The sequence below is a fragment of the Budorcas taxicolor genome, chromosome 16, assembly GCF_023091745.1.
Source record: "Budorcas taxicolor isolate Tak-1 chromosome 16, Takin1.1, whole genome shotgun sequence".
NCBI classification, from domain to species: Eukaryota; Metazoa; Chordata; class Mammalia; order Artiodactyla; family Bovidae; genus Budorcas; species Budorcas taxicolor.
Window position 1 is genome coordinate 11,807,730 of NC_068925.1, and position 19,062 is coordinate 11,826,791.

The window sequence follows — 19,062 nt, forward strand, 5'->3', positions numbered from 1 at the left end:
ATAATAGCTAGAACATGGAAGCAATCTAGATGTCAATCAACAGATGAATGGATAAGGGAATTGTGGTACATATACACAGTGGAATATTATTCAGCCATAAAAAGAAACACATTTGAGTCAGTTCTAATGAAGTGGATGAACCTAGAACCTATTATACAGAGTGAAATAAGTTAGAAAGAGAAAGATAAATATCATATTCTAACACATATATACAAAATCTACAAAAATGATACTGAAGAATTTATTTACAAGGCAGCAATGGGGAAACAGAGAATAGATTTATGGACATGGGGAGAGGGGAGGAGAGGGTGATATGTATGGAGAAAGTAACATGGAAACTTACATTACTATATGTAAAATAGATAGCCAAGGGAAATTTCCTGTATGGCTCAGGAAACACAAATAGGGGCTCTGTATCAACCTAGAGGGGTGGGATGGGGAGGAAGATGGGAGGGAGTTTCAAAAGGGAGGGGATATATGCATACCTATGGCTGATTCTTGTTGAAGTTTGATAGAAGACAACTAAATTCTGTAAAGCAATTATCCTTCAATTAAAAAAATAAATAATTTTTGAAAAAGAAGTGTTTTAGAACTCTAGCTAAATACTAACATCATCACCAAAAGACAACAGGAAAAGAAAAAAGGATTTGTGGGGCTAGGGGAGACAGTTACAGAGAGACTACCAGGAAAAGCATAGTAAATGAGGGTAATATTTGTTATACAGACTTAAGTCTTTGCTTTCTCCATTGATAAGGGTCCAAAGTTTTCTCTAGGGAACAAATAGGTAAGTCTTTAGGGATAAAAATAAAAGAAGTACTTCTTCTTCCAGTGATGTCAAATTAGCTTGTATCCTACAAATATTCCAAACTCAAACTAGAAAACATACATACATTTTTTAAAAACTGTTACTTTAAGGCTGCCAAGGTCTGAGGACACCGGGTCCTGGACAGAAGGGAACAGAGGGGTTGCCCTGGAATTCCTGAGTGCCTCTCCCTTGAGGCATCCAACAATCCACCTGTGGTGCTGTAGAAGCCAAGATGCTGAACAAAGACTTTTGCAGTCTCTGAAAAGGTGGGATAATAGAAATTAAATGTAAGATCCATCAAGGGGGAAAGTGAAAGTGTTAGTCACTCAGTCATGTCTGACTCTGTGACCCCATGAACTATAGCCCACCAAGCTCCTCTGTCCATGGAATTTCTCAGGCAAGAATACTGGAGTGGGTTGCCATGTCCTTCTCTAAGGGAGAGGAGTACTCAGCGTTTAGCTTTTCATTTATAAGACATGGAGGAATAAACTGCAAATTTAATAGCAGCCTATAAATAGACGAGCTCTCCTAAAGACTGAAATCACAACAAAGATGAGCTCAATAACTGACTGAATTATGGTAATCTTCCCATAACTTATATAAAGCCCCAGAGATTGGAAATTGAAGATAGCTGTTAGTAATCTTACTAGACCTGTTAAGAAAGATGGAATTCATGGAATTCAGGGCTTGCAGAGATGGTGCATTTTTGATGAAGACAATAGTATTCAGATATAGTCAAGGAGATGCAAGCAACTCCAAAAATACCTGATATCTGGCATTAAATAAGCTGAATTTCATATTGGATGAGATGGACCATATTGAAATGCCTGTGAGAAACAAAACAAAACCTCAATAAAAGAAGATGATCCAATATATTACATTATTTCTAGAATGTCCAGAAATCAATTTTAAAATTGAGTAAGAAGAGATAAAAAATAAATAGGATTATCATGATAGTAACAAAGACAAAGATCTTTTTAAAAAGACAAAAAATAGATCCAGATGAAGGCTTGGAATTTTGAGACATAGTCTTTAAGCTAAGTTAAATTAGTATTTAAAAACAATACAGGTGAAGTTGTAATTTTTTGTTAATTTTTATTTTTACTTTATTTTACTTTACAATACTGTATTGGTTTTGCCATACATTGACATGAATCCACCACGGGTGTACATGCATTCCCAAACATGAACCCCCCTCCCACCTCCCTCCCCATAACATCTCTCTGGGTCTTTAAATCAGGAAGTTGGGTTATAGAAAATGATTTTAGAAAGCTGGAGGATGAAAAACATGCTGTAAGTGAAATTAGTAATTAAAAAGCTAGATTAGAAAGCAGATGAGACACAGTGAAATACAAGCTTGGATATGTGAATAATAAGTCAAATATAAATATCCAGAGAGAGGAAAACAGAAAAAGGGGGGTACCATGAACACACAGCAAAATACAAGTTTGGATATGTGAATAACAAGTCATATATAAATATCCAGAGAGAGGAAAACAGAAAAAAGGTTATCATGAACAGGTCTAACATACATATAACTGGACTCCTAGCAGGATAAACAGAATGAGTTAAAAAAATTATCTGAAAAATAATAGCTGATGATTCCAAAACTAGTCAGTTATACAATTCAAAGATTTAAGGAAATTTTCAAACTTCAAATAGAATATATAAAGTGAAAATAACACATATTATAGGAAAATATCTAAAATGTCAAAAAAATATTATAAACAACTAGATATGTTTAAAAATAATAAGAAGAAGAATTGACTCAGCAACATAAATGAGAGGAAAACAAGACCATGGGATGACTTCTTTTTCAAGAGCTGAAATAAAAATAACAACTGAAACCAACAAATAATTATACAAGTAGTAAAAAAAAAAAAAGAAGGCAAAATAGAAACAATTTTGGGGCAAAAAAATACTGAGTCTTCAACAGCAGCAGATTTTCAGTTTAAAAAATACAAAAGAAGTTTTGAAAGTAAAAGTATGTTACAACTGATGAGTTGGACTTCATTGAAATTGAAAGCTTCTGTTCTAAGGTAATGCCAAGAGACTGAGAAAATAAGCCACAGATATGGATAAAATTTTTTTTCAAGGTCTATTAAAGGACTCATCCCAAATGTACAAAATATCTTTAAACCTCAACAGTAAGACCAACAACCTGAATAAAAAATGGACAAAAGACCTGAACTGAAGAAGATAAACAGATGCCAAATAAGTGAAATAAGTATATGAAAAGGTGCTCTACAACATAGGTAACAGGGAAATGAACTTTAAAAAATGAGATATTATTACATATCTATCAGAAAAGTCAATAATACAGAATATTGATAATGCCAAATGCTGGTGAGGATGTGGAGCAATCACATCTTGGTATTTACTCAAAGCAGAAAATTTAGGTCTAAAAAAACACTTGCACATGGTTGGGTTCAGTAACTTTATTCATAATTGTGACAATTTGGAAATAATCAAGATGCCCTACAGTAGCTGAATACATGAACTGTGGTACATGCAGACAGTGACATGTTATTCAATACTAAAAGCAACTGAAACATTAAGCCATGAAAAGCCATGCAGAAACCTTAAATTGACATTTTTAAGTGAAAGAAGCCAGGTTGAAAGACTGCATGCTATGTAGTTTCAAAGATATGACATTAAGTAGATATATCAGGATTTCCAGGAGGAGTGGGAAGAACTTATATGCAGAATCTTCAGGGCAATAAAAACACTTCATGTGATACCATAATGATGGATACATGTCACACATTTGTGCAAGCTCATAGAATGTACAACTCCAAGAGTGAATATTAATGTAAATTATGAACTTTGGATGATTTTAATGTATCAATATAGGTTCATCAGTTTTAACAAACGTGCCACAGTGGTGGGGGATTTCAAAATGGATAAGGCTATGGACATATGGCAAAATGAAAAAAAATATGATGTATATGTGTATGTCTCTCTCTATATATGTGTGTGTATGTATGTGTATGTATACAGTTAGTCACTCCGTCATGTCAGACTCTTTACAACCCCATGGAGTGTAACATACCAGAATCTTCTGTCCATGAGATTTTCCAGGCAAGAATACTAGAGTGAGTATTCTAGCATCCATACCTCAGGGATTGAACCTGGGTCTCTCATATTTCAAGCAGAATTTTCATCATCAGAGCCACCAGGGAAGCCAGAATTGGGGTGGGGGGAGGTGCTTCCCCAGGGGCTCAGTTGTGAAGAATCTGCCTACACTGCAGGAGACATGGGAGATGTGGGTTTGATCCCTGGGTCAGGAAGATCCCCTGGAGGAGAAAATGGCAAGCCACTGAAATATTCTTACCTAGAAACATACCATGGACAGAGGAGGCTGCTGGGTTGCAGCCCTAGGGTCGCATGGAGTAGGGTGTGACTGAGCACACATGCAGGAATACACAGAGAGAGTGAGAGAAAGAAATGAGAGTCAGACAGTCAGAGAGATGGAAGAAGACAAAGAAGGATTAAGGAACTAGCTCATGAAATTATGTAGATACAAGTCCAAAAACTGCATCATGTTGGATTTTAGGCTTGTGGGCTAAAGATGCAGGGAAGACTTGTTCAGGTCCTTACATAGCCTAATTAGCTCAATTCTCTTCTTCAGGAAGGTTGATTATTTTAAGATTTTTCACTGATTTTAGAGGCCCACCACATTATAGAGAGCAAGCTGCTTTCTTCAATATCTACTGATTTAAATGTTAGTTCTACAAAAACAACACAAAAACCTTCAGCAAAACATCTAGAGTAATATTTGCCCCAGTATCTGAGTACCATAGCCCAGGCTGACATAAAATTAACCAACATACCCTATTTCCCAAAATATAATATTTCTGTTTATCCTCTTTAATCATCCTGTAATTTCACCATTATGGTATTAGCCATATTCAGGTGCATTTCTTCACTGCTAGAGGATATTCTGCATGAGAGAGTCTACCTGATGTTTCATTGTTGCTGCCCCATTATCAGAAAGTTCAGTGCAAGTGTTAGTCACTCAGTTGTGTCCAACTCTTTGTGACCCCATGGACTAGAGCCCACTAGGCTCCTCTGTTCATGGAATTCTCCAGGCACTTGGCAAATACTTAATACTTATATTTAAAGTGAAAAAATAAAAAATTGCATATCAGAGATACTTGGAAGAAAAACTTAGAAAGTTTGGTCACTGAAACAGGTGGCATATAAAAATTAATTCCAATCATCAGGTCATATGACTGTGGGTACTAATAGCATATAAAACGCTAGTTGAAGACCAGATGTAGCTACTAAGGTTTTAGCCAGATACCAGGGAAGAAACAGTCCAGGATATCTGAAAGTATAAAAGGTGATTACTGAGGAAAGGATGGGACAAGATATGTAAGGGTAATTGTAAAAGTTACAAGACAGGTGGAATTTCCAAGAAAGCTACACAAATAAGATGCTACCTAATAAATCACTGAACTGTAGAAAGTGTGCACTGTGCTTGTTTTTATTTTTATCATTTTTATTAATAATGCAGTTGATACACTCTAAGTCAGAGTGATAGAAGCAGATACAGAGGAAAGTGAAAGAGAACTTGGAAATCCTGAGACTGTAAGTCATTTATTCCAGTTCACACAGCTAATATGTGGCAGAGTAGAAACAGTCAGGCGCTTTGGCATCAGCATCTGTCTTAGCCTGCTGTCTCTTTAGACTCATGCTCACATTTAGGGGATGAGTTCAGAGAAAAAAGAAAACACTGAGAAATTATTGCATACCTAGCCAAGATAATGTAATATTACAGACAAGATAAACTTCTCAATAAAAGGCAGTCAGTGATGCCACAGAAATGTAAGGAAGAGGAGGACTGAATAAGAAATCATGTTGTTTCCTTTAACATCTACAGTTTAATAAAAATGAAATAAATGAGGTATCTTAAGTTTAGAAAAGGTGTCTTCTAAGATATTAATTATTCTTCCTCACTGTTCTCTGAACTGAAATAATTAGCTTTCACACGCCTTTTTCCTGTTTGTCATTTTGACTTTTAGATCTCAAGGGCATCGTCTTCTTGGTTGTTCTTTTAAGTATCTGTTATAATGGTAACCATCTGCTATTTAGAGCACTTCTAATGGCATAATAGTCTCTTTGCTGCCAGTCAATTAAAATAAACAAGAAGGAAATTCTATTTTTTTCCAGGCTGCCAGAATATTATTCTAAAATTTGGCATTTATATTATCCAGAAAAAAGAAATGAAGAATGTTTCAATTTCTGCATGCTAAGTTGCTTCAGTCCTGTCAGACTCTTGGTGACCTTATGGACTGTAGCCCCTCAGGCTCCTCTGTCCATGAGATTCCCCAGGCGTGAGCAGTGGAGTGAATGGGCTGCCATGCCCTCCTCCAGGGCATCTTCCCAACCCAGAGATCAACCTGCATCATTTGTGTCTCCTGCATTGGCAAGCAGGTTCTTTATCACTAGCACCATCTGGGAAACCCAAGATCCTTTTTTCTTTTTTTTTTTAACCTGATAATTTCACTTTTAAAATGTTCATTAAATACAGAAAGTCAAATTTTGCTTATCTCTGGACCTCCTTAGTGTATGTCAGGTTTTTGTTGGGATCATTTAAAACCTCAAGCGCTCATAAGCTCAATGCAAGAAAAAGGTTGCATAGATTTGGACTGGTTTTCATCCATTGGTTCCCACTTAAGAAATAGTTCAGCTGAAGGTCAGTTAAAAGTGTGCAAAGACGCTGTAAAATGAAGTGCTCCACAGTTCAGAGGTCAACAGTTTTCAGTGTCTGAATGATTGACCACCACTGACCAACATAAATTGCCCATAAAATACTTAATATAAATGACATAAGGGTGAGAAAAACCCTATTAAGTGATGCAGAAGTAAGGACATACTAAATTAAAGGAAGAAATCTGAAGTTCTTTTCTATTACCTAAATTACTCTCTGGTGAAGAATAGAAAATTGCGTAAAAAATCAGATTGAAAGTAGTCTGTAGTTTCATGGTATTTTTTTCCCTCTATTTAAGTTTACACCTAAATACCTAAAGTCTTATATTCATCCAAACAAGGCTGCATTTTCTTAAAGATCTTCAGTACCCATATTCATTGCTAATTCCTCTAATCTGTTACCAGTTCGCATCTTGTTAAACCTTCTGAAATATTTCACTCCTCCGACCACACTGTGCATGATTTTTTTTTCTTTCACACTGTTATTCTAGAAATCTTTTCTCAATTGTTTTGCCTAATAATGCACTGCTCTTGTATCTGCAATTATTAATTATAAGCCCACTTTACTGGCTCTTCTCTTGCCACCAGATTAAAAAATAATAAGGGGAGAAAAGAAAAACAAACCTCTAGGCACGATTTTCAGCTCTTTTTTTCTTGATTTACTTGGTCACTTAGACTATTTAAATTACAGGACAGCTTTGCAGACCAACTCTCTGACATGACTCTTAATTCTTCAGTCCTTAACATACAAAGCACTCTGCTAAATCTCTTTCCATGACTCCTTTTAGAGGAATTTGTGGTTCTCTCTTTCTAGCCTGTTCACTCTGATAGCTGCTCACTTTTTTTTAACAAATTCTGCTCCTTCAAAACACAATGCAAAATGAACATACTCTTTGAAGGATTCTGCTACTTCATAAGAAAAAAAGTAGTATTTTCAGTTTCTCTGTTCAGAGAGTATATTAAAATGTCCAGCACCAACTGCCTTCAGTTGCGATTTTTAATTTTTTTTAACGTTTCTACTATATTACATGGTAAACAGAGAGAAGAGCCCAAGTCTTATCATCTTTACCTTTGCTATTGGGTTTAGCCTTACTCTTTCAACACAGAGAGCCCTTAGTAAATGCTAGTTGTTTTTCTTTGACAAGGGCATTTTAAATCTCCCTAAAACATTATGAGAAACAACAAATAAACTGTGGAAAATTCTGAGAGAGATGAAAATACCAGACCACCTGACCGGCCTCTTGAGAAACCTATATGCAGGTCAGGAAGCAACAGTTAGAACTGGACATGGCACAACAGACTGGTTCCAAATAGGAAAAGGAGTACATCAAGGCTGTATATTGTCACCCTGCTTATTTAACTTCTATGCAGAGTACATCATGAGAAACGCTGGACTGGAAGAAGCACAAGCTGAAATCAAGATTGCCAGGAGAAATATCAATAACCTCAGCTATGCAGATGACACCACCCTTATGGCAGAAAGTGAAGAGGAACTAAAAACCCTCTTGATGAAAGTGAAAGAGGAGAGTGAAAAAGTTAGCTTAAAGCTCAACATTCAGAAAACGAAGATCATGGCATCTGGTCCCATCATTTCATGGGAAATAGATGGGGAAACAGTGGAAACAGTGTCAGACTTTATCTTTTTGGGCTCCAAAATCACTGCAGATGGTGACTGCAGCCATGAAATTAAAAGATGCTTACTCCTTGGAAGAAAAGTTGTGACCAACCTAGATAGCATATTGAAAAACAGAGACATTACTTTGCCAACAAAGGTCCGTCTAGTCAAGGGTATGGTTTTTTCCAGTGGTCAGGTATGGATGTGAGAGTTGGACTGTGAAGAAAGCTGAGAGCCGAAAAATTGATGCTTTTGAACTGTGGTGTTGGAGAAGACTCTTGAGAGTCCCTTGGACTTCAAGGAGATCCAACCAGTCCATTCTAAAAGAGATCAGCCCTGGGATTTCTTTGGAAGGAATGATGCTAAAGCTGAAAATACAGTACTTTGGCCACCTCATGTGAAGAGCTGACTCATTGGAAAAGACTGATGCTGGGAGGGATTGGGGGCAGGATGAGAAGGGGACGACAGAGGATGAGATGCCTGGATGGCATCACCAACTCAATGGACTTGAGTTTGAGTGAACTCTGGGAGATGGTGATGGACAGGGATGCCTGGCATGCTGCAATTCATGGGGTCGCAAAGAGTTGTACATGACTGAGTGACTGAATGAACTGAACTAAAAACATTATGAGAAACTACAAATAAACTGCCATGATGTTAGTTTCTTTAAACAGGGAAGTGCAAGAATAAATCCATTTTATGTTTTTTTTTTTTTCTCTTAAGAAAATATATCTAATTTTAGGCTTTAATTGTGAGATCTATATTTAGTGTTTTCTCTGGGACTAGATGCTCTTTCCCTGTAAAACAATCGGCTTTTTCTGAAGAGTGTAATTGAAAATTGGTAGTTTTTTTTTTTTTTTCTGGCAATATGAATACATTTTAAAACATTAAAATTACTTAGGCTTATATTGAAGATGTATCATTAATCTTAATATTCTCAAATATGTGCTTGGTATACTGGATTTTTTGTATGTTGTTTAATTAGAGCATGAACAAACTTTTATTTTTAATAAACATATTTTATACACATTCTTTCAGTACTACTCCAAAGACTCATCATCTTTTCCAGAAATTTTCTTATTTTAATTGCTTGTCTTCTGTTTCTTAACCTTTGGCTGTTTTTTCAACTTTGAAAGCATAGAGGTGCAGGATAATTAGCTGGAAGTTCAGTTCAGTTTAGTTGCTTAGTTGTGTCTGACTCTGCGACCCCATGGACTGCAGCATGCCAGACTTCTATGTCCATCACCAACTCCAGGAGCTAGTTACAACTTATGTCCATTGAGTTTGTGATGCCATTCAACCTTCTCATCCTCTGTTGTTCCCTTCTCCTCCTGCCTTCTATCTTTCCCAGCATAAGGGTCTTTTTAAATGAGTTACTTCCTCACATCACGTGGCCAAAGTATTGGAGTTTCAGCTTCAGCATCAGTACTTCCAATGAATATTCAGGACTGATTTCCTTTAGGATGGACTCCTTGCATCTCATTGCTGTCCAAGGGACTCTCAAGAGTCTTCCCCAACACCACAGTTCAAAAGCATCAATTCTTTGGTGCTCAGCTTTCTTTATAGCCCAACTCTCACATCCATACTTGACTACTGGAAAAATCATAGCTTTGACTAGAGGGACCTTTGTTGGCAAAGCAATGTCTCTGTTTTATAATATGTTGTCTAATTTGGTCATAGCTTTTCTTCCAAAGAGCAAACATCTTTTAATTTCATGGCTGCACTTACCATCTGCAGTGATTATGGAACCTGAGAAAATAGTCTCTCACTGTTTCCATTGTTTCCCCATCTATTTGCCATGAAGTGATGGACCAGATGCCATGATCTTAGTTTTCTGTATGTTGAGTATTAGGCCAGCTTTTTCATTTTCCTCTTTCACTTTCATCAAGAGGCTATATAGTTCTTCACTTTCTGTCATAAGGGTGGTGTCATCTGCATGTCTAAGGTTATTAATATTTCTCCCAGCAGTCTTGATTTCAGCTTGTACTTCATCCAGCCAGCATTTTGCATGATTTGTTCTGCATATAAGTTAAATAAGGAGGGTGGCAACAAACAGCTTTTATGTATGCTTTTCCCTATTTGGAACTAGTATGTTGTTCTGTGTCCAGTTATAACTGCTGCTTCTTAACTTTCATACAGATTTCTCAGAAAGCAGGTAAGGCGATCTGGTATTCCCATCTCTTTAAGAATTTTCATCAGTTTATTGTGATCCATGCAGGAAAAGGTTGTGGCTAGTCAATAAAGCAGAAGTAGATGTTTTCCTGGAACTCTTTTGCTTTTTCTGTGACCCAAAATTTATCGGCACCTTGATCTGTGGTTCCTCTGCCTTTTCAAAATCCAGCTTGAGAACTGGAAGTGCATGGTTCAAGTAATGTTGAACTCCGGTTTGGATAATTTTGAGCATTACTTTGCTAGCCTGTGAGAATAGTGCGATTGTGAGGTAGTTTGAACATTCTTTGGCGTTGGCTTTCTCAAGGACTGGAATGAAGACTGACCTTTTCTAGCCATGTGGCCACTGCTGAGATTTCTAAATTTGCTGGCATATTGGGTGTGCCACTTTCACAGCATTATCTTTTTGTATTTGAAATAGTTCGACTGGAATTCCATCACCTCTACTAGCTTTGTTCATAGTGATGCTTCCTAAGGCCCACTTGACTTCACATTCCAGGACGTCTAGTTCTGGGTGAGTGATCACACCATCTTGGTAATCTGGGTCATAAAACTGTTTTTGAATAGTTCTTCTCTGTATCCTTGCCTCCTCTCCTTAATATCTTTTTCTTCTGTTACGTCCATAGAGTTTCTCTCCTTTATTGTGTCCATCTTTGCATGCAATGTTCCCTTGGTAGCTCTAATTTTCTTCAAGTTATCTCTAATCTGTCCCATTCTATATTGTTTTCCTCTATTTCTTTGCACTGATCACTGAGGAAGGCTTTCTTATCTCTCCTTGCACTTCTTTGTAATTCTGCATTTAAATGAGTATATCTTTCCTTTTCTCCTTTGCCTCTAGCTTGTCTTCTTTTCTCAACTATTTATAAGGCCTCCTCAGACAACCATTTGGGGTTTATCCATTTCTTTCCCAGGGATGGTCTTGATCACTGCCTCCTGTCCAATGTCATGAACCTCCATCCACAGTTCTTCACAGTTCTTCAAACACTCCATCAGATCTAATCCCTTAAATATATTTGTCACTTCCACTGTATAATCTTAATGGGTTTGATTTAGGTCATACATGAATGGTCTAGTTTTTTCCCTACCTTATTCAATTTAAGTCTGAATTTGATAATAAGGAGTTCATGATCTGAGTCACAGTCAGCTCCTGATCTTGTTTTCACAGACTGTACAGAGGGTCTCCATCTTTGGCTGCAAAGAATATAATCGATCTGATTTTGGTATTGATCATCTCATCATGTCCATGTGTAGAGTCTTCTCTTGTATTGTTGGAAGAGGGTATTTGCTATGACCAGTGCGTTCTCTTGGCAAAACTCTGTTAGCCTTTGCCCTGTTTCATTTTGTACTCCAAGGCCAAATTTGCATGTTACCAGGAATCTCTTGACTTCCTACTTTTGCATTCTAGTCCCCTATAATGAAAAGGATGTCTATTTTTAGGTGTTAGTTCTAGAAGGTCTTGTAGATCTTCATAGAACCATTCAACTTCAGTGTCTTCCACATTACTGTTTGGGGTATAGCCTTGGATTACTGTAATACTGAATAATTTGCCTTGGTAATGAACAGAGATTATCCTGTCGTTTTTGAGATTGCATCCAAGTACTGCATTTTGGACTCTTGTTGACTATGATGGCTACTCCATTTCTTCTAAGGGATTCTTGCCCACAGTGGTAGATATAATGGTCATCTGAGTTAAATTCACCCATTCCAGTCCATTTTAGTTTGCTGACTCCTAAAATGTCAATGTTCACTCTTGCCATCTCCTGTTTCACCACTTCCAGTTTACCTTGATTCATGGACCTAACATTCCATGTTCCTTTGCAGTATTGCTCTTTATAGCATTGGACTTTACTTCCATCACCAGTCACATCCACTACTGGACATTGTTTTTGCTTTGGCTCTGTCTCTTCATTCTTTTGGGTTATTTCCCCACTCTTCTCCAGTAGTATATTGGGCACCTATTGACCTGGGGAGTTCATCTTTCACTGTCATATATTTTTGCATTTTCATAGTGTTCATGGGGTTCTCAAGGCAAGAATAGTGAAGTGATTTTTGGACCATGTTTTGTCAGAACCCTCCACCATCACCCATCCAACTTGGGTGAACTTACATGGCATGGCTCATAGTTTCATTGAGTTAGACAAGGTGTGGTCCATGTGATCAGATTGATTTATTTTCTGCCATTGTGGTTTTCATTCTGTCTGCCTTCTGAGGGATAAGGATAAGAAGCTTATGGAAACTTCCTGATGGAAGAGACTGACTGTGGGAGAGACTTGGTCTTGTTCTGATGGGCAGGGCCATGCTCAGTCAATCTTTAATCCAATTTTCTGTTGATGGATAGGGTTATGTTCCCTCCTGTTATTTGACCTGAGATCAAACAATGGGGAAGGTAATGAAGATAATGGAGACCTCCTTCAAAATGTGTTGTGCAAGCACTGTCACACTCTGTGCCCCCGACCCTGCAGCAGGCCGCCACTGACCCAAGCCTCCACCAGGGACTCCTGGATACTCACAGACAAGTCTAGATCAGTGCCTTATGGGGTCACTGCTCCTTTCTCCTGGGTCCTGGTTGCACACAGGCTTTCGTTTGTGCCCTCAAGGGTCTGTTTCCCTCATCTTTGTAAGTTCCTGTGTCTCTATGTTGGGATTAATGGTGACCTCCTCCAAAAGGGCTTATGCCACACCCAGGTCCGGGGCACTCAGAGCCCCTTCCCCTGAGACAGGCCACTGCTGACCTGTACCTCCACAGGAGATACTCAAACACTCAAAGGCAGGTCTGGCTCAGTCTCTGTGGTGTCTCCTGGTGTGTACAAGCTTTTCTTTGCACCCCTGAGTATCTCTGGCAGGAATGGGGTTTGATTCTAAGCATGATTTTGCTTCTCCTACCATATGGGGCTTCTCCTTTGCCCTTGGACATAGGGGATATATATATATATATATATATATATATATATATATATATTTTTTTTTTTTTTTTTTTCTTTTCCCGGTGTGATCCAACATCCTCCTGTCAGTGGCTGTTTGGCAGCAAGTTGTAATTTGGAGTTCTCACAGGAGATGAGTGCACATCCTTCTACTCCACCATCTTGTGAAATGTTTTCTCAGTCTTTTGGCTAAGATCAAGTGTAGTATCTGTTCTTATCAGTATAATTAGGTGGAAAGCTGTTTATAAAACATCTTGATTGTTGAATGGAATTCCACGTGTCTGGTCCATTTTCACAGGAGATCAATGTAAATATAAGCAGTCTTTCTCAAAAGTGTCATTTCAGTTCAGTTCAGCCACTCAATTGTGTTTGACTCTTTGCGACTCCATGAATTGCAGCACACCAGGCCTCCCTATCCATCACCATCTCCCAGAGTTCACTCAAACTCACGTCCATCGAGTTGGTGATGCCATCCAGCCATCTCATCCTCTGTTGTCCCCTTCTCCTCCTGCCCCCGATCCCCCCCAGCATCAGAGTCTTTTCCAACGAGTCAACTGTTCGCATCAGGGGGCCAAAGTATTGGAGCTTCAGCTTTAGCATCATTCCTTCCAAAGAATACCCAAGGCTGATCTCCTTTAGAATGGACTGGTTGGATCTCCTTGCAGTCCAAGGGACTCTCAGGAGTCTTCTCCAACACCACAGTTCAAAAGCATCAATTCTTCAGTGCTCAGCTTTCTTCACAGTCCAACTCTCATATCCATATATTTACTGACATATTTCATGACAATGGTTTTACCAAAATCAGAAAGACTAAAATGTGATTAGTTTGGTTAGTTTTCTGTTATGCGGCTTTCATTCTGTCTGTTCTCTGATGGATGAGGACAAGAAGCTTATGGACACTTATTAATGGGAGGGAAGGCATGTGGGGAAAACCGGGTCTTGTTTTGATGGGTAAGGCCATGCTCAGTAAATCTTTAATCCAATGTTCTATTGATGGATGTGGCTGTGTTTCCTCCTTGTAGTTTAGCTGAGGCCAAAAGATGTTAGAGGTCATGGCAACCTCCTCAAAAAGGATGTATTCCAGGGAGCTGAGCCTTCCAGGAATGCTCCTGTCAGTGCAGGTCACCATAGACCCACACCTCCACTGGAGACTCCCAAACGCTCATAGGCATGTCTGCCTCCATCTCTTATGGGGTGACTGCTCCTTTCCCCTGTGTCTCAGTGCCCTCCAAGAGTCTCTGTTTCCCCAGTTCTGTGGAAGTTCTGTAATTAAATCCTGCTGACCTTCAAAGTCAGATTCCCTGGGGATTCTCAGTCTCTTTGCCAGATTCCCAGGGGATTGGGAGGTCTGTTGTGGAGCCTAGAACTTTTGCAACAGTGTGAGAACTTCTATGGTATAATGGTTCTCCAGTTTGTGTATTGCCCACTCAGCAGCTCTATAGTGGGAACAATGGTGACCTCCTTCATGAGGACTTAAGCCACATGCCATGCCTCTCAGGACTGCTGCTGCCAGAGCTTCTGTCCCCAAGGCAAATTGGTGACCTATACCTCTGCAGGAGACCCTCAAACAGTGAAAGGCCCAGGGGGTCATAAATATTCCTGGCATTTAATTAATCCCCAAAAATATTTATGGAACAAATACAGGAATGATGATATTTTTCTATAGTGGTTTACTTTTTTTTTTTTTTTAAGAAATTATATTAGATGACAACTTTTCTGCTTTAATAGTCTTCTTTTTAAAATGTTGTTAAATTTGAGGCCGTCCTAAGATGGTGGAGGAATAAGATGGGAGACCAATTTCTCCCTCACAAATTCATCAAAGGAACATTTCAACGCTGAATAAATTCCACAAAACAACTTCTGAATGCTGGCAGAGGACATCAGGCACCCAGAAAAGCAGATCATTGTCTTCGAAAACAGGTAGGAAAAAATATAAAAGATGAAAAAAGAGACAAAGGAGGTAGGGAGGGAGCTCCGTACAGGGAAGGAAGTCCCATCCCGGGAAGGGAAAGTTAAGAAGAGGTTTCCAAACACCAGGAAACACTCTTGCTGCCGAGTCTGTGGTGAGCCTTGGAAGCACAGAGGGCAACATAACAGGAAGGAAAAATAAATAAAACCAACAGATTACGAGCCCAACAGTAACTCCCCCAGCGGAGAAGCAGTGCAGACGCCTGCATCCACCACTAGCAAGTGGGGGCTGGGCAGGGAGGCACTGGAGGCGTGGGCTGCAGTGCTTTTAAGAATCGGGCCAGAATGCCCTGCACATAACCAGAGTGAACTAACTTGGACTAGCAAACCAGACTGTGGGATAGCTACCACGCAAAAAGCTCGAATATAAGACACCGCCAAGACCGCACACAGGACAAAGGACAGAACAGAAATAGCCGGCTATTGACCATCTCCCTCTGGTAACAGGCAGCCAGAGCCATAAGGGCTGGAAGGAGGCAATCACAGCCCAAGAGAGACATTACCTACCAAAATGCAAGAAGACTTCTTTGCTAACTAAGGCTTCTTTGCTAACTAAGTCTTCTGGGGGTTCTGGACAGTCATCATCCACCTGAGAAGGGACTCCAGCGATACACCCAGAAAAATGAGCAGCAGAGACAGGAAAGGCCATAAGTCGCAGCGACTGCGCTCGCCAAACCCCTGAGCTACTCGGACCTGGGAGGCCCAACCGAATCTGTGCCTCTGAGGGCTACCTGAGCACCAAGCCTGACGGTTTAGACTGGGGAGGTGCATGCATCCTAGGGCCGGCCTCAGATGGTTCCCTGCAGAGCAACGTAGAGCCTGAGCAGTGTGCACCGCGAGCAGGGGCAGGCCCAGTGGGGCTGAGACACTGCAAACACACACCACTGTTACTAGTTTGCAGCATCCCTCCCTCCCCACAGAGCGACCGAACAAGTGAGCCTAAAAAAAAAAGTGTCCACCACCCCCCCCCCCACCCCCCGCCCCCGCCATGTCAGGGCGGAAATCAGACACTGAAGAGACCAGCAAACAGAAGTTAAACAGAGGAACCGCCTTGGAAGTGACCCCACACTGCCCACAACACCAGAGAAAGAGCCAGATATAGCTCTACTATTTTTATGATCGTTCCTTTTTGTTGTTGTTGTTGTTGATGTTGTTGTGTGACTGTTTTTCCTTCTTTTTTTAACTTTTTAAAATTTTTAAGTCCTCTATTTCTCCTTTAATTTTAATTTTAATTTCTATAACCTTCTGTTACTTAAAAAAAAAAAAAAGACCTTATTTTTAAAGCAAATGCTGTATATAGTCTTTTGTGTGGTTGCTGTTGTTGTTTTTTAATAATTCTTATGGCTTTGTTTTTGTTTTTTCTTCTTCTTCTTTTCTTTAATATTGTATTTTTGAAAATCCAACCTCTACTCTAGATTTTTAATCTTTGCTTTTTGGTATTTGTTGTCAATTTTGTATTTAAAAACCCAATCTTCAGTACCCAATTTTACCTGAGAGTGAGATTACTGGTTTGACCACTCTCTCCTCCTTTGGACTCTCCTTTTTCTCCACCAGGTGGCCTCTGTCTCTTCCCTCCTCCTTCTCTTCTCTACCCAACTCTGGGAATCTCTGTGTGTTCCAGACGGTGGAGAACACTTAGGGAACTGGTTACTGGCTGGATCTGTCTCTCTCCTTTTCATTTCCCTCTTTTGTCCTCCTGGCCACCTCTGTCGACTTCCTCCCTCTCATCTTCCCTGTATAACTCCGTGAACACCTCTGAGCGGTCCAGACTGTGGAGTGCACATAAGGAAGTGATTACTGGCTAGCTTGCTCTCTCCTCTTTTGATCCTACCTCATCTCATTCCAGTCACCTCTAACTACCCCCTCCCTCTTCCCTTCTCCATGTAACTCAGTGAACCTCTCTGGGTGATCTTCAATGTGGAGAAACTTTTCATCTTTAACATAGATGTTTTATCATCAGTGCTGCATAGATGGATAAGTCTGGAGGCTACTCTAAAAATAAAACTGAAAACCAGAAGCAGGAGGCTTAAGTCCAAAGCCTGAGAACATCAGAGAACTCCTGAATCCAGGGAACATTAATCGATAGGAGCTCATCAAATACCTCCATACCTACACTGAAACCAAGTACCACCCAAGGGCCAACAAATTCCAGGGCAAGACATACCATGCAAATTCTCCAGCAACACAGGAACACACCCCTGAGCTTCAATATACAGGCAGCTCAAAGTTACTCCAAAACCTTTGATGTCTCATAACCCATTACTGGTCACTCCATTGCACTCCAGAGAGAAGAAATCCAGCTCCACCCACCAGAACTCCAACACAAGCCTCCCTAACCAAGAAACCTTGACAAGCCACTGATACAACCCCACCCACAATGAGGAAATTCCATAATAAAGAGAACTCCACAAGTTACCAGAATATAAAAAGGCCACCCCAAACGCAGCAATATAACCAAGATGAAGAGACAGAGGAATACTCATCAGGTAAAGGAACAGGAGAAATGCCCACCAAACCAAACCAAAGAGGAAGAGATAGAGAATCTACTTGAGAAAGAATTCCAAATATTAATAGTGAAAATGATCCAAAATCTTGAAATCAAAATGGAATCAAAGATAAATAGCCTGGAGACAAGGATTGAGAAGATGCAAGAAAGGTTTAACAAGGACCTAGAAGAAATAAAAAAGAGTCAATATATAATGAATAATTCAATAAGTGAGATCAGAAACACTCTGGAGGCAACAAATAGTAGAATAACGGAGGCAGAAGATAGGATTAGTGAAATAGAAGATAGACTGGTAGTAATAAATGAATCAGAGAGGAAAAAAGAAAAATGAATTAAAAGAAATGAGGGCAATCTCAGAGACCTCCAGGGCAATATGAAACGCTCCAACATTCGAATTATAGGAGTCCCAGAAGAAGAAGACAAAAAGAAAGCCCATGAGAAAATCCTTGAGAAGATAATAGTTGAAAACTTCCCTAAAATGGGGAAGGAAATAATCACCCAAGTCCAAGAAACCCAGAGAGTTCCAAATAGGATAAACCCAAGGCGAAACACCCCAAGACACATATTAATCAAATTAACAAAGATCAAACACAAAGAACAAATATTAAAAGCAGCAAGGGAACAACAACAAATAACACACAAGGGGATTCCCTTAAGGATAACAGCTGATCTTTCAATAGAAACTTTTCAGACCAGGAGGGAATGGCAAGACATAATTAAAGTGATGAAAGAAAATAATCTACAACCCAGATTACTGTACCCAGCAAGGATCTCATTCAAATATGAAGGAGAAATCAAAAGCTTTACAGACAAGCAAAAGCTAAGAGAATTCAGCACCACCAAACCAGCTCTCCAACAAATTCTAAAGGATATTCTCTAGACAGGAAACACAAAAAGGGTGTATAAACCCGAACCCAAAACAATAAAGTAAACAGTAACTGGATCATACTTATCAATAATTACCTTAAACGTAAATGGTTTGAATGCCCCAACCAAAAGGCAAAGACTGGCCGAATGGATACAAAAACAAGACCCCTCTATATGCTGCTTACAAGAGACCCACCTCAAAACAAGGGACACATACAGACTGAAAGTGAAGGGCTGGAAAAAGATATTCCACGCAAATAGAGACCAAAAGAAAGCAGGAGTGGCAATACTCATATCCGATAAAATAGACTTTAAAACAAAGGCTGTGAAAAGAGACGAAGAAGGCCACTACATAATGATCAAAGGATCAATCCAAGAAGAAGATATAACAATTATAAATATATGTGTACCCAATATAGGAGCACCGCAATATGTAAGACATATGCTAACAAGTATGAAAGGGGAAATTAACAATAACACAATAATAGCGGGAGAA

The 19,062-nt window shown here is 39.3% G+C and overlaps 1 pseudogene; it reads left to right on the forward strand.

The window, feature by feature from the left end:
* Positions 1-13,394: 13,394 nt before the first annotated feature.
* Positions 13,395-13,517, forward strand: LOC128061908 (uncharacterized; annotated as a pseudogene).
* The last annotated feature ends 5,545 nt before the right edge of the window (positions 13,518-19,062 follow it).